Source organism: Suncus etruscus, chromosome 4 (assembly GCF_024139225.1).
Source record: "Suncus etruscus isolate mSunEtr1 chromosome 4, mSunEtr1.pri.cur, whole genome shotgun sequence".
Lineage (NCBI taxonomy): Eukaryota > Metazoa > Chordata > Mammalia > Eulipotyphla > Soricidae > Suncus > Suncus etruscus.
In genome coordinates, this window is record NC_064851.1 from 150,606,262 (window position 1) to 150,621,469 (window position 15,208).

The 15,208-nt window shown below is 41.8% G+C and overlaps 1 pseudogene; it reads left to right on the forward strand.

Annotated features, from left to right (window-relative positions):
- The first annotated feature begins 7,576 nt into the window (after positions 1–7,576).
- Positions 7,577–7,909, forward strand: LOC126006476 (ubiquitin-conjugating enzyme E2 D3-like; annotated as a pseudogene).
- Positions 7,910–15,208: the final 7,299 nt, after the last annotated feature.

Sequence of the window (15,208 nt, forward strand, 5' to 3'; positions counted from 1 at the left end):
AAAAAAAAAAAAGAAAGAAATAAGCCCTGAACACTGGTGGGTATGACTCCCCTCAAAGGAAATGAATTTTTGTTTTGTTTTCTTTTTCGGTCACATCCGGCGATGCTCAGGGGTGACTCTACACTCTGTGCTCAGAAATCGCACGTGCGTGCGTGCGTGCGTGCGTGTGTGTGTGTGTGTGTGTGTGTGTGTGGGTGGGTGTAAGGATATTTTTTTCTTATACAGGTTATGGACTCCCTGAATTGAGTAATCCATAGAATTCCCAGATTAAAGATAACTGCATTTAACTTTTGCAAGCATAGTCACACTCTGTAAATGCCAGTTTATTTTTATCCATTTATTTTTGCACTCTTAGTGATATTAGGGTATTACTCCTGGCTATGCCCTCGGGAACTACTCTCAGTGATGCTCAGGGAACCATCTGGGATGCCAGGATTGAACATGGGCTGACCATATGGAAGGCAAACACCCTGCCCACTGTACTATCATTCTGGCCCAGCAAATACCAGATTCCTTTTTCCTGAGACTAATGTTTTCTTCTTGGTCTTTGTTAATTTATCTGTTAATTCTTCATTAATTTATCTGTTGTTTGAAGTCTTTAGAAAAGTGTTTGCATTTATATTTTGCTCAAATTTTAAATTCTTTTCAGCATAGGAGTTGACTCAAATTTTGTAATCTGCTATCATAGGAAGTAAAGGGTCCTTCCCATTGCATGGTATCTCCACTCTATTATGTATTATAAGTCTTTATTGCTTTTGTTCTGGATTACCTGCATGACATTGATTTGTTTTTTTGTTTTGGGATGACTCAACCCCCCCCCCAAAAAAAGAATGATATATGTATGAAAATCTGATTAACAGTATTGTAAATACTGGCATCTCAATAAAAAATGATTAAAAATAAATTTAAAAATAAACGGGGCATGGGGCCGGGCGGTGGCGCTGGAGGTAAGGTGCCTGCCTTGCCTGCGCTAGCCTAGGACGGACCGCGGTTCGATCCCCCGGCGTCCCATATGGTCCCCCAAGAAGCCAGGAGCAACTTCTGAGCGCATAGCCAGGAGTAACCCCTGAGCGTCACAGGGTGTGGCCCAAAAAACCAAAAAAAAATAAAAAATAAACGGGGCTGGAGCGGTGGCACAAACCATAAGGCGTCTTCCTTGTGCACACTAGCCTAGGAAGGACTGCAGTTTGATCCCCTGGCATCTCATATGGTCCCCTAAGCCAGGCGATTTCTGAGCGCATAGCCAGAAGTAACCCCTGAGCATCACCAGGTGTGGCCAAAAATAAATAAATAAATAAATAAAAACCAGACTCAATAAAAACCTCTGGGAGAGTGGCATGGAATGGACTGGGAAAATTAGTAGTGGGAGATTGATACTGGTAGTGAGATTGGTCCTGAACCAATTAGTCTAAAACCCAACTATGAATAACTTTGTAAATCACAATGGTTTAAATAAAAATAAAAAAAAAACCAGACTCAAATTGGGTCATTAGAAACTAGTTAATGCCTCTAATTACTACATGCATATTAATTACCATAACACATAATTATTAGTCATATGTCCAGACTCTGAGTTGTGTCGTTAATTCACTAACATTTAGTAGTTGTAAACTTGACTAAAGGTCATGAAATTAAAACTGAGAAAGGGAGTATGGAAGCTATAAGAGCCCATTGCCTGGTTTAGTAATCTGGATTTGCTTATACCATTCCTCATTAAATAGTATCCTGACAACTAGAATTTGGGGACTTCAGAAAATTAGTAACAAACTTCTGACAGGAATCAGCAAACACTATTATATTCTTTTTTTCATACAATGGAAAAAAAAATATTAACTTCACTAACTCAATAAACACCTTTCTTTTACAAGTTTTTCTCATCCTCTTTAAAGAATTATATCATTTTACCCATAAATGGACTCTCTGCCTTTGTAATTTCTGTGATCTTCCCGCACATTGTAACACTTGAATGTCTTGCCTGAGTATGTGTCTCCTAAATTTTAATTCTCCTAAATACTACAAAAAAGCCTTGTTTTCACTTACAGACTAAGTTTTGGCTTATTAAAGATTATTTTAAATCACTGGAGTTTAAGGTTGCCTGTGAATCATAAGCAGTAAAGGAGGTCCAGCCTCCCATCACAGAGTTCAGAGTTCATCTTTATCAGGGTCTCCCAGAAATGGACATTCCTTGAGTCTTTTTTAAAATTTTTTAAATTTTTATTTGTTTAAAGAAAATGCATCACATAGTTGACATAACTAATTTTAATACATTTGTTCCAAGATAAAGGAAAGCAAAGTCATTGAGAAAAATAGAAAAACTTGAGCCGGAGTGGTAGCACAGAGGTAGGGCATTTGTTTTGCATGCAGCTGGCCCAGGACAGATGCATGTTTGATCCCCAGCATTCCATATGGTCCTCTGAGCCAGTAGTGATTCTGAGCGCAGAGCCAGGAGTAACCCGTAAGCACCTCTGGGTGTGGCTCAAAAACTAAAAAAAAAAAAAAAAAAAAAAGGACACCATGCACAAAACTCAAATCCAAATGGATTAAAGACCTTGATATCAGGTCTGAAACCATAAGGTATATAGAACAGCACTTAGGTAAAACACTATATGACGTTGTGACTAAAGGCATCTTCAAGGAGGAAACAGCATTCTTCAAACAAGTGGAAGCAGAGATAAACAGATGGGAATATATTAAGTTGAGAAACTTCTGCACCTCAAAGGAAATAGTGCCAAAGATACAAAAGCCACCCACAGAATAGGAGAAACTATTCACCCATTACCCATCAGACAAAGGACTACTATCAAAAATATAAAAGTTGCTGACAGAACTTAATAAGAAAAAAACATATAACCCCATCAAATAAAATGAGGAGTAATGGGGGCCGGGTAGGTGGCGCTGGAGGTAAGGTGTCTGCCTTGCAAGTGCTAGCCAAGGAAGGACCACGGTTCGATCCCCCGGCGTCCCATATGGTCCCCCCAAGCCAGGGGCAATTTCTGAGCATATAGCCAGGAGTAACCCCTGAGCGTCAAACGGGTGTGGCCCAAAAAACCAAAAAAAAAAAAAAATGAGGAGTAATGAACAGACACTTTGACAAAGAAGAAACACAAATGGCTAATAGAAACATGAAAAAATGCTCCACATCACTAATCATCAGGGAGATGCAAATCAACTCTACATTGAGGTATCATCTTACACCACACACATCACAAAGAACAAGAACAATCAGTGCTGGCAGGGTTGTGAAGAGAAAGGAACTCTTATTCACTGCTGGTAGGAATGCTGTCGAATCCAATCTTTATGGAAAACAATATGGAGATTCCTCAAAAAAACTGGAAATTGAACTCCCATAGGATCCAGCTATTCCACTCCTAAGGATAACCCTAGGAACACAAAAATACAATGCAAAAATCCCTTCCTCACAACTATATTCATTGCAGTGCTATTTATAATAGCCAGACTCTGGAAACTACCAAGATGCCCTTCAACAGATGAATGGCTAAAGAAACTGGTATGTGTACGCAATGGAATATTGCGCAAGCAAATACCTTACCTGCTATACTGTATCTCCAGTCCCAACAAGAGGTTTATTCTCAAAATTTTCATAAAGGTCAAGATGTAATGATAGGATTTTGGGATTTAAAGATAGAGTCCTAGACTCAAAATTTTAATTATTAACTAAGAATTATGAAAAAATTACCTGGGGGCCGGGCGGTGGCGCTGGAGGTAAGGTGCCTGCCTTGCCTGCGCTAGCCTAGGACGGACCGCGGTTCGATCCCCCGGCGTCCCATATGGTCCCCCAAGAAGCCAGGAGCAACTTCTGAGTGCATAGCCAGGAGTAACCCCTGAGCGTCACAGGGTGTGGCCCAAAAACAAAAAAAAACAAAAAAAAGAAAAAATTACTTTCTGGGCCAGCGAGGTGGCGCTAGAGGTAAGGTGTCTTCCTTGCAAGCGCTAGCCAAGGAAAGGATCATGGTTTGATCCCCCGGCATCCCATATGGTCCCCCCAAGCCAGGGGCAATTTCTGAGCACTTAGTCAGGAGTAACCCCTGAGCATCAAACGGGTGTGGCCTGAAAAACCAAAAAAAAAAAAAGAAAGAGGGGCCGGAGAGATAGCATGGAGGTAAGGCGTTTGCCTTTCATGCAGGAGGTCATCGGTTCGAATCCCGGCGTCCCATATGGTCCCCCGTGCCTGCCAGGAGCAATTTCTGAGCCTGGAGCCAGGAATAACCCCTGAGCACAGCCGGATGTGACCCAAAAACCACAAAAAAAAAAAAAAAAGAAAGAAAGAAAAAGAAAAAATTACTTTCTTCCTGAAAAATAGTTTTTATTAAAAGTAATACCAACATTGGGTCCAGAGCCGTGGAGCAGTGGTAGGGGATTTTCCTTGCACGCGGCTGACCTAGGTTTGATCCCCTGGCATCCCATATGGTCCCCCAAGCCAGAATCAATTTCTGTGCACAGAGCCAGGAGTAACCCCCTAAGCGCCACTGGATGTGGCCCAAAAAAACAAAAACAAAAGAATAGTAATACCAATATAAAGGGTGTGGCAAAAAAAAACAAGCAGAGAGTAATACCAACATAAAGGGCGTGGCCCAAAACAAACACACAAACAAAAAACCCACAAAAAATGTAATACCAACATAAAGGGGTAATTATAATGAAAAAGCAATATGAGGCATAAAAGGTTTTGCAAAACCTAAAATAGTACATGTGCATAAACTATTCATTATTGTGTTGATATAGTAGTAGTTTGGAATTTAGATTATACAGAAGCTTAACAGATTTTTTAGAAGTGTCTATATTGTTTTGCAAGTAGATCAAGAAGTTTTCACTCATTCAGCAATGGGTTCCATTTTCTCCACATACCCACTAATACTAGTGGCTTCTACACTTTTTGATATATGCCAGTTCCACTGATATGAACCTCATTGCTGTTTTGATTTACATTTCGCTGATGGTAAATGATGGAGAATGCTTAGTAACCAGTTGCATGTCTTCTTTGAGTGTCTATTGAGCTCTTCACAGTTTTTGATTAAATTTTCTGGTTAAATTTTGCTTTCTGTGTCTTTAATATTATAACTTTGTCAAATGAGTGGTGAGTCAGTTTTTTTCCCAAGACAGTAGAGTGTATTTTTATTCCAGTCGTGTGCGTGTGTGTGTGTGTGTGTGTGTGTGTGTCTGTGACTGTGTCTGTGTGTGGTACAGAGGTTTCTTAGGGCAAGGTCTCTTTGATATTGTGATATAAAGAACCATAGTATTACAGGCAGGGAGATGGGGGAGGAACCAGAAATATATACTTGCAGAAAAACATTGTATGTATTAATGGGAGAGGCTTCATTGCAGAAACAAAGGCAACTGGGAGAATATCAAAATACTGTCAACTGCTCCAAGTTCTCCCCCATTTAACCAGCCTAGCAGGGATCTTTAGGGACAGTTTGGAGAAAATATATATAAATTAACTTGATAAAGTTTGCCCACCACCCACTTCCAGCCCCAGACTCCATATGTATACTTTCTTATTTTAGGGAGTATTTTCCCATTCTGAGGAAATAGCCTATAAATTCTTGTTTGGGAGGTATACTCAGTTGTTTCTTTTTTTCATTCATTGTAATTTATAGAATTGTTCTAATGTCTTGTGTTAAGAGAGATCTGCACTAAAGTCTTTGACAAGTACTACAGGATACAAAGTTGACATGATAAATTAAAAGTTACCGAAAATCTGGGTTTTCTTTTTTTGTTTGTTTTGGTTTTTTGTTTGTTTTTGGGCCACACCAGGCAGGACTCTGTGCTCAAAAATTGTTCCTGGCAGACTCAAGGCACCATATGGGATGCCAGGAATAAATCTGGTCTGTCCCATGTCAGCCACTTGCACGGGGCAGCGAGTGGGGGTGGGGGTGAGGGAGGACCCGTGGGTCACTTGTTGGGTCACATCTTGCCGTTAGTTCTTAGTGTGGAGGACGTAGCACACCCTCACCATCACTGCAGGATGTTTACCCTCACTCAAAATGGCAAAATGCAATATGTGTTTAATAGATTAGAGTTAATATTATATGCTTTTGTGAGTGTTTGTCTGTTTTGGCAGGTCACTGCGTGCTGTGGCTCTCTGACTCTCACTGTTTAAAATTTTGGCTTTGTGTCGAAATTGTTCGCCACCCCTGGTCTAATACTTTCCACAAGCAGGTTACAGAAGCAGGAAGGATTGTACTCCATAAAAGCAATAGTGAGGCCCTTGCCCTGGAGCTGTTAAATGTCTGTCTTCTGGGCATGGGTCTCCTGGGAGACACCCACCACAGTGCTCATATCCCCACATTCCGCATTCCTACGGAGTCCAACAAATCTAACATTGTTGTTGAACTGTAAACTATTACCTCTACAGATTTTGACAATGCTTCTTTTTTAAACTATGAACCACAACAAACGGGTAAATGTCACCTTTTTTAGATGTCACCTTTTTTTTTGCCACACCCGTTTGATGCTCAGGGGTTACTCCTGACTAAGTGCTCAGAAATTGCCCCTGGCTTGGGGGGACCATATGGGACACCGGGGGATTGAACTGCGGTCCTTCCTTGGCTAGCGCTTGCAAGGCAGACACCTTACCTCCAGCGCCACCTCACCAGCCCCTAGATGTCACCTTTTTATGAGTAAAGTCCACTAGTGCTTTCTTCTCTTTTGAATACCTTTAATGTGTTTTTTTTTTTTTACCTCTGCATAGCAATAATGTTAGTTTGCGTAAACTGAGAAAAATATACTTCCTCTCTGTAGCAAGGTCTTCCCCTAATACAGATAGGATATTTCAAAATCCAGTTATGGATTTTGTCTAGGGACCTTTGCTAGGGAGTTCAAAGGGGTAAGTTTAAATGACTAGAGCAAGTCAAATATTAATAGTTACTGTTACTAGTGCACTGCAAATCCCAGAGAGACCCTGAAGGCAGTCTGACTCAAGGAAGAACTGAAATCATTCCTGCTATAGTAAATCAGGAATGTCCAGATTTAAGACCTTCTCATGGGTCCACTCTTCATTATTTTTTTCGTGCGAGGCAACATCTGCTAGTCTCAGGGCCTACTACTCCTGACTGTACACTCGGATCACTCTTGGCAGTGTTCTGGGGACTATACGGGGTGCAGGGGATTGAACCTTGGTCAGCCCATGTGCAAGGCAAGAACTTTACTACTCTTCTATTGCCCTGTCTGGATTTTGCTTTTGTTTTTTTGTTGGTTGGTTGGTTGGTTTTGTTTGTTGTTTGTTGTTGTTTGTTGGTTGGTTTTTGGGTCAAACCCGAAAGCGCTCAGCTCAGGGGTTACTAGTGGCTCTGCTCAGAAATTACCCCTGGCTCATTGCGCGCGGACATCTTGTGGCGCTGCGGTCGGTGCCCGCGCGAGCAGCCCAGCCCGTCGGGCCCGAGCGGAGCGGAGCAGCCAGCCTAGCGCAGCCCGCGCGGACGACGCCGACACCGAGGCCGCGTGGGGAGGCGCCGGGCCCTGCGCCTGCGTGAGGCCGACCCGACCGACCGACCGACCGGCCAACTATGCTCCCGCCCCGGCCCCGCGCCCAACCACCCGGACAACACCGCCCGCCGCCCCGCACCACGATGGCGCTGAAACGCATCAACAAGGAACTTAGTGATTCGGCCCGTGACCCTCCAGCACAATGTTCTGCAGGTCCAGTTGGGGATGATATGTTTCATTGGCAAGCCACAATTATGGGACCTTTCTTTTATCCATTTGTTCACTGCTATGTGATCCAAACCCAGATGACCCCCTAGTGCCAGAGATTGCACGGATCTATAAAACAGACAGAGATAAGTACAACAGAATATCTCGGGAATGGACTCAGAAGTACGCCATGTGATGCTACCTTAAAGTCAGAATAACCTGCATTATAGCTGGAATAAACTTTAAATTACTGTTCCTTTTTTGATTTTCTTATCTGGCTGCTCCCCTATCAGACCTCATCTTTTTTAATTTTATTTTTTGTTTACCTCCCTCCATTCATTCACATGCTCATCTGAGAAGACTTAAGTTCTTCCAGCTTTGGACAATAACTGCTTTTAGAAACTGTCAAGTAGTTACAAGAGAACAGTTGCCCAAGATTCAGAATATTTTAAAAATGAGCATGTGGCCAATGTCTTCACTCTAACTTGGTTATGAGACTAAACCATTCCTCACTGCTTTAACATGCTGAAGAATCCATCTGAGGGGGAGCTGAATGGGGCTCAGTGGTCAAATCCAAGGAAGCAGCATTGTTTAGCAGCGTCCATCCTGTGTAAGCTTTCCACTGTTAGAGATCTGAGGCTACATGATGTATTTTGTGCTCATAACTGAGGTGGCTGGAGAATTGGTATTGAGTCTATAGCATCGGCAGAACAGAAAATGTGATGTATTTTATGCATGTCAATAAAGGAATGACCTCGGAGAGATAGCTCAGCGGCGTTTGCCTTGCAAGCAGCCGATCCAGGACCAAAGGTGGTTGGTTCAAATCCCGGTGTCCCATATCGTCCCCCGTGCCTGCCAGGAGCTATTTCTGAGCAGACAGCCAGGAGTAACCCCTGAGCACCGCCGGGTGTGGCCCAAAAACCAAAAAAAATAAAAAATAAAAAAAATAAAGGAATGACCTGTTCTTGTTCTACAGAGAATGGAAATTGGAAGTCAAACACCCTTTGTATTCCAAAATAGGGTCTCAAACATTTTGTAATTTTCATTTAAATTGTTAGGAGGCTTGGAGCTATTAGTTAATCTATCTTCCAATACACTGTTTAATATAGCACTGAATAAATGATGCAAGTTGTCAATGGATGAGTGATCAACTAATAGCTCTGCTAGTAATCAATTTATTTTTCTTCAATAAAGTTGCATAAACCAAAAAAAAAAAAAAAAGAAATTACCCCTGGCAGGCTCGGGAGACCATGTGGGATGCCGGGATTCGAACCACCCTCCGTCCTGTGTTGGTTGTGTGCAAGACAAATGCTTTACCACTGTGCTATCACTCTGGCCTGGATCTTGCTTTTAGTGTCAAGAAAAAGCACTGGAAACCTGGGTTTCTCCAACCCTGGAGAAGTATGGGATGGTCTTTTCATCCCATGGCCAGGCCGCCATTACAAAAGTCTAGAGGCTTAACGCCATTTCCAGCTCACCATACTAACCAGATTATCACATCTTTGCATTGACCAAACTGTGACATAATAGGAAAAATATTAGTTTCTGGGGTGGGAAAGATAATACAGCAGGTAAGGTTCTTTCCTTGCATAGGGTAAGCCCAGTTTCAATCCCCAGCACCCTAGCTGCTCCATCAACTGAACAAAATAAAAATCTTGTTTCAAAGTTACAACGAAAATGAGAGCTAGAGGGATCGGAGAGATAGCACAGCAATAGGGCTTTTGCCTTGCACACAGACGATTCAGGACGAATGGTGGTTTGAATCCTGGCATCTCAGCTGGTCCCCGTGCCTGCCAGGAGCGATTTTCAAGTGCAGAGCCAGGAGTAACCCCTGAGCGCCACTGGGTGTGATCCAAAAACCAAAAAATAAAATAAAATAAAAATAAAATAAGAGCTAGAGCCTATTTCAAATTAAGCATCAGTGATAAAAGACATGGTATAAAATATAAAGTTTTTTTAATATAGTAAATTGAATAAGGGGCCAGAGAGACAGCATGGAGGTAGAATATTTGCTTTGCATGCAGAAGGACGGTGGTTCAAATCCTGGCATTTCATATGGTCCCCTGAGCCTGACAGGAGTGATTTTTGAGCGTAGAGCCATGAGTAACCCCTGAGCACTGCTGGGTGTGACCCCCCCCCAAAAAAAAGTAAAAAATATTTAAAATAACTATTATGAACAACCTTATAAACCATAGTGTTTAAAGTAATTTTAATTAAAATAAGAGAATATTAGGAATAATGAAAGGATTACAGAAAGCATGGGTCTCTATTTTTTTTTACTTATTTTTGGATGTGGGGCCACACTTTGTGATGCTCTGCATTCAGGAATTATTCCTGGCAGTGCTCAGGGGACAATATTGAATGCCAGGGGTCAAACTTGGGTTGGCAGCTTGTCAGGCAAGTGCTCTATCCATTGTACTATCACTTTGGCCCCAAAACCTGGATCTTTAAAAATATTTTTCTAAAAAAAAAAAAGAGAGAGGAAAAGGATCAAAACTGACTGAGGAGACAGCTTAAAGGACAGTGTACATGCGGGAAACACAGGTTTGTTTCACAGTACTGAATGATTCCCACCAAGCAACAGCCTGGAAGTAGCACCTGAGCACTACTAGCTGTGGCCTTCCAAGAACAAAGTTTAAAAATAATTAAAAATCGGGACCGGAGGGGCTGGAGAGATAGCATGGAGGTAAGGCGTTTGCCTTTCATGCAGAAGGTCATCGGTTCGAATCCTGGCGTCCCATATGTTCCCCTGTGCCTGCCAGGAGCAATTTCTGAGCATGGAGCCAGGAGTAACCCCTGAGCACTGCCGGGTGTGACCCGAAAACCACAAAAAAAAAAAAATCAGGACCAGAAAGATAGCACATCAGTAGGGCATTTGCCTTAGATGCAGAAGGACAGTGGATCGAATCCCGGCATCCAATATGGTCCCCCGAGCCTGCCAGGAGCAATTTCTGAGCAGAGCTAGGAGTAACCCCTGAGCACTGCCGGATGTGACCCAAAAACCAAAAAAAAAAAAAAAAAAAATTAAAAATTATTTTGGGGGGCCGGAGCAGTGGCACAGGTGGTATAGGATGGACAGTGGTTCGATCCCCCAGTATCCCATATGGTCCCCCAAGCCAGGGTCGATTTTTGAGCACATAGCAGGGAGTAACCCCTGAGCATTACTGAGTGTGACCAACCCCCCCAAAAAATAAAATAATTTTGGTTTTTTTTTTTGTTTGTTTGTTTGTTTGGTTTTTGGGCCACACCCAGCAGTGCTCAGGGGTTACTCCTGGCTGTGTGCTCAGAAATAGCTCCTGGCAGGCACGGGGGACCATATGGGACACCAGGATTCGAACCAACCACCTTTGGTCCTGGATCAGCTGCTTGCAAGGCAAACGCCGCTGTGCTATATCTCTGGGCCATAAAATAATTTTGGATTCAAGAATACTATCAACTTGACTAATTAAATTTTTACAAAGGTATTTACCCAGACTATTTTTGTTGTTGTTTCTGGTGTATTTAACAAGATAGAATTTCTCCCATCCTCAAAGTAGACAAATATTTTCCTATACTTCATAGTTTTGTATTTTATTAGTTTTTTTGGGGGTAGCATATCTGGCAGTGGTCAGAAGTTCCTCCTAGATCTGTGCTCAGAGATTCAAACCAGAGATGGCTGTATGCAAGGCAAACATCTCACCTGCTGTTTCTCTCTCTTCTCTCTCTCTCTCTCTCTCCCCCCTTTCTCTCCCTTTTAAAGTTGGGTTTTATGTCTTTATTATTTTTCCTTATAGATAAACCACAATGCTAATATGATTTATAACCCAACAGGTATTTTGATTTATTTAAAACTATGCAAATAACTTTTAAAATAGGAAATGGTTGATATGCATTTCATGAGAAAGAAATGAGTATGCTAAATATATAAAAACGGTATATTTGGGGACCGGGAAGGTGGCGCTAGAGGTAAGGTGTCTGCCTTGCAAGCGCTAACCAAGGAAGGACCGCGGTTCGATCCCCCAGCGTCCCATATGGTCCCCCCAAGCCAGGGGCGATTTCTGAACGCATAGCCAGGAGTAACCTCTAAGCGTCAAACGGGTGTGGCCCAAAAACAAAAAAAAAATGGTATATTTGCTCAAATTTATATATATTTGGTTTATATATATGTATAATCAGTAGCTTGGTGATAGTACAAGGGTTAGGGTGCACTACTTGCATGCAACTGACCATTCCCAGCAAAACATGGTCTCCCAAGCACTGATAGGGTATAGCCCTGAAGGATCTTGACCATCTCTTAGATTGGCCTTGGAGGCCCTGAAGATTCTAGAGTGATCCACACATCTCCAGCACCATAGTACCCAAGTAGTACTGCATCCTAGTCTTAGACCTTACATTGAACCACAAGACCTGTTATCTAAAAACTGCTGGAAGAGACCTCCAGGCCTCATAAGTGCCACTTGTAAGGGTCCCTACAAAAATCTATATTTATATATATATGTAAACAATAATAAGGTAACGGTTTAACCTATTTTAATATCTTTAAAGTTTCCTCATTTTTAATGTTGGTTAATATTAGAAGAAGAAAAAAAAATTGGGGGGGGACCACACCCGGCATTGCTCAGGGGTTACTCCTGGCTATCTGCTCAGAAATAGCTCCTGGCAGGTACGGGGGACCATATGGGACACCAGGATTCGAACCAACCACCTTTGGTCCTGGATCGGCTGCTTGCAAGGCAAACGCCGCTGTGCTATCTCTCCGGGCCCCTAGAAGAAGAAAAATTTAAAGTTTATGAGAGATCATATAAATTTATATGAGCTTTGTAAAAAAAAAAAATTTACCAGTATCTATCAATTTTTTAAATGCATACCTCTCTTTTTGGAGAATTGGTTAATATTGGCTTTCAAGACTGAATATTTTGAGGTTTAAGTACACTTTTTTCCATGTTACATATTACTCCCATTACCAAAATATCTATATCTATTCACAACAATCCTTGTATGCTACAACCACAAATGTGCATGCCACTTGAACAGTCATCATCCTATATGAAATAATGGAAAATTCTCATACATGTCCATAAAAGCATATAGATAAGAGTGTCAATTACACTATTTGATTAGCAAAAAATGGGGGAAGCACCTAAATGTTTATAGTAGAGTATGTTGTACATATATTAGAATACCATGCACCATGCTATCAAAAGTTAACAAGGTAAAAAATAAGTTACATTATAATTTATAGATATTAAAAGATGTCCTATAGGGGCTGAAAAGATAGTATAGTGAGTGTTGTGCTTGCTTGCCTACCTGATTCAATCCCTGGCATCACATATGGTGCCTCAAGTTCCATCAGGAAAGACCTCTTAGCACAAAGCCAGGCCAGAAATAAGTCCTGAATACAGCTGGGTGTAAGCCAAAAAATGGAAGGGAAAGAGGGAGAGAGGAAGGAAGGAAGGGAGGGAGGGAGGGAGGGAGGGAGGGAGGGAGGGAGGTCTCAAGCTAAGTAAGTGCTCCTGTCTCCAGGATTCACTTTTGCTCCCGCTTGGCATCTAATCACGACAACTTGTGCCTGTTCTTCTTTCTACTGAGTTTCATCAGACAAAGTGTCCTCAGGGGAGGCATCAAGGGCCAGGTCTCTGCAGTTGAGAAAGCCTGGATTTTCCACCCTGTACCAAAACTTTTTTTTTCTTCTTTTTTTGTTTTGTTTTGTTTTGTTTTTGGGTCACACCCAGAGACTCACAGACCCTGGCTTTGTGCTTAGAAATCGCTCCTGGCAGGCACAAGGGACCATATGGAATGCCAGGAATCAAACCTCCGTCTGTCCTGGATTGGCTGCATGCAAGGCAAGCGCCATACCACCATGCTATCTCTCCAGCCCCAGTACCAGAACTTTCACTTTTGCAAAAGTCCTGTTTTCTTTCTGTGATGCCCCATTACCACTGTCACAACGCAGCCCTGTGGCAATTCCTATGACATCACTTAGTGCTGCTGCCTGGACCCAGCCATCATTTTGCGCCAAAGAGATATAAGCAGGTTGTTTTGCAGACATGAGGGACTCTCCTTAATATTTACTCAGAAATTTGAAGGTACCATGGGAAGAGACCTATGACCCATGTCCTGTCCCCAGCTCTATCTCTCGATTGCCAAATCCAATCACACTTACACCCAGACAGGATGCTGGGGGGATGGGGCCATCCAGAATAGACTCTGAGGAGTTATGTGTCGAGTGTGAGCAGCACAGACTTTTTTTTTTCCTTTTCAAGGTACCAGATGGGCTGAGCAGCAAGCTCTACAGAAAGTTGTGCAAATGCTCAACACTTACAAAGCCTAAGATCCTTCGCCTCCTCCCTCTTCATCTGCTGTTCCTCTTCTTTCTCTCCTCCTCTACCTCCTCCTCTATAATTTTCCTATTTTTTCCTGATTATTTCTTACATTGAATTAAAATTGCTTACTGAACTGATTTCATCCCTCAAGACTGGGACTTCTAGAACAGGGCTACTGAGAAACTGTTACCCCCAGACTGTTTGTCCCAGGGTGCTTACATATGAGTTGCAACAAGATAGCTAAATTAAGCATGCCTCTAGCTTTAGTGTACAATGTTCTGAAGTCTTATTTTTAAAGGCTTAACTTTTTTCAGAGTATATTCTCTCAGATAATTTTTCATGGAAAATAAGCAAAATAACTGTAGGGATTATTTTATTTTCCTATCTATTGTATAATTTGAAAATTTATTTAAACACTGTTAATAGTATTAGTATTAATGTTTTAGGAATATAACATCAGTGTAGAAAACCTGTCACTCCTCTCTTCCTTCCTTTATTTCTCTTTCTTTTCTTCTTATCTTTCTTTTTTCTCTTTCCATTTATTCTCATCAATGCTTAGGAGCTATTGGTGCATACCTGCTCCAGAGTAATCACTGTTGGTACTCAAGGGACCATATGCAATGATCCAACGGGGATTGGCTGTTTACAAGACAAGCACCTTAACCTCTGTTCTATCTCTCATGCTATTTTTTTTTCTTTTTTAGAAAACATTTAGGGGCCAAAGAGATAGCATGGAGGGTAAGGTGTTTGCCTTGCATGCAGAAGGTCGTGATTCAAGACCCGGTATCCCATATGGTCCCCCAAGCAAGAGTGATTTCTGAGTGTAGAGCCAGGAGTAGCCCCTGAGCGCTGCTGGGTGTGACCAAAAAAATAAAATTAAAATAAAAACATCTGTATTTTCTCTATACCTAACTTCTGGTCTACCCGTGTTTCAGTGGTAGGCTATTTAAACGTCATGTTGATGGGTAAACAAGTACCATTTACTTTATTTTCTACCTATAGGGCATGCCTTGAATTACTTAATTTATATATATAACCAAATTATTAACAGAATAATCATAAAGGAGGCAGCCAAATACACAAGCTTCCAGTAACAATGTGATCCTAGCTGCAGTTTTCTCATCTGTTAAGAGGTACTATTGTCAGCACCTTTTCTGTCTCCCTCTACACATTCTAAGAATTCTGACTTCACTAAGAATAAGCATAAACATGGGCCCGGAGAGATAGCACAGCGGCGTTTGCCTTGCAAGCAG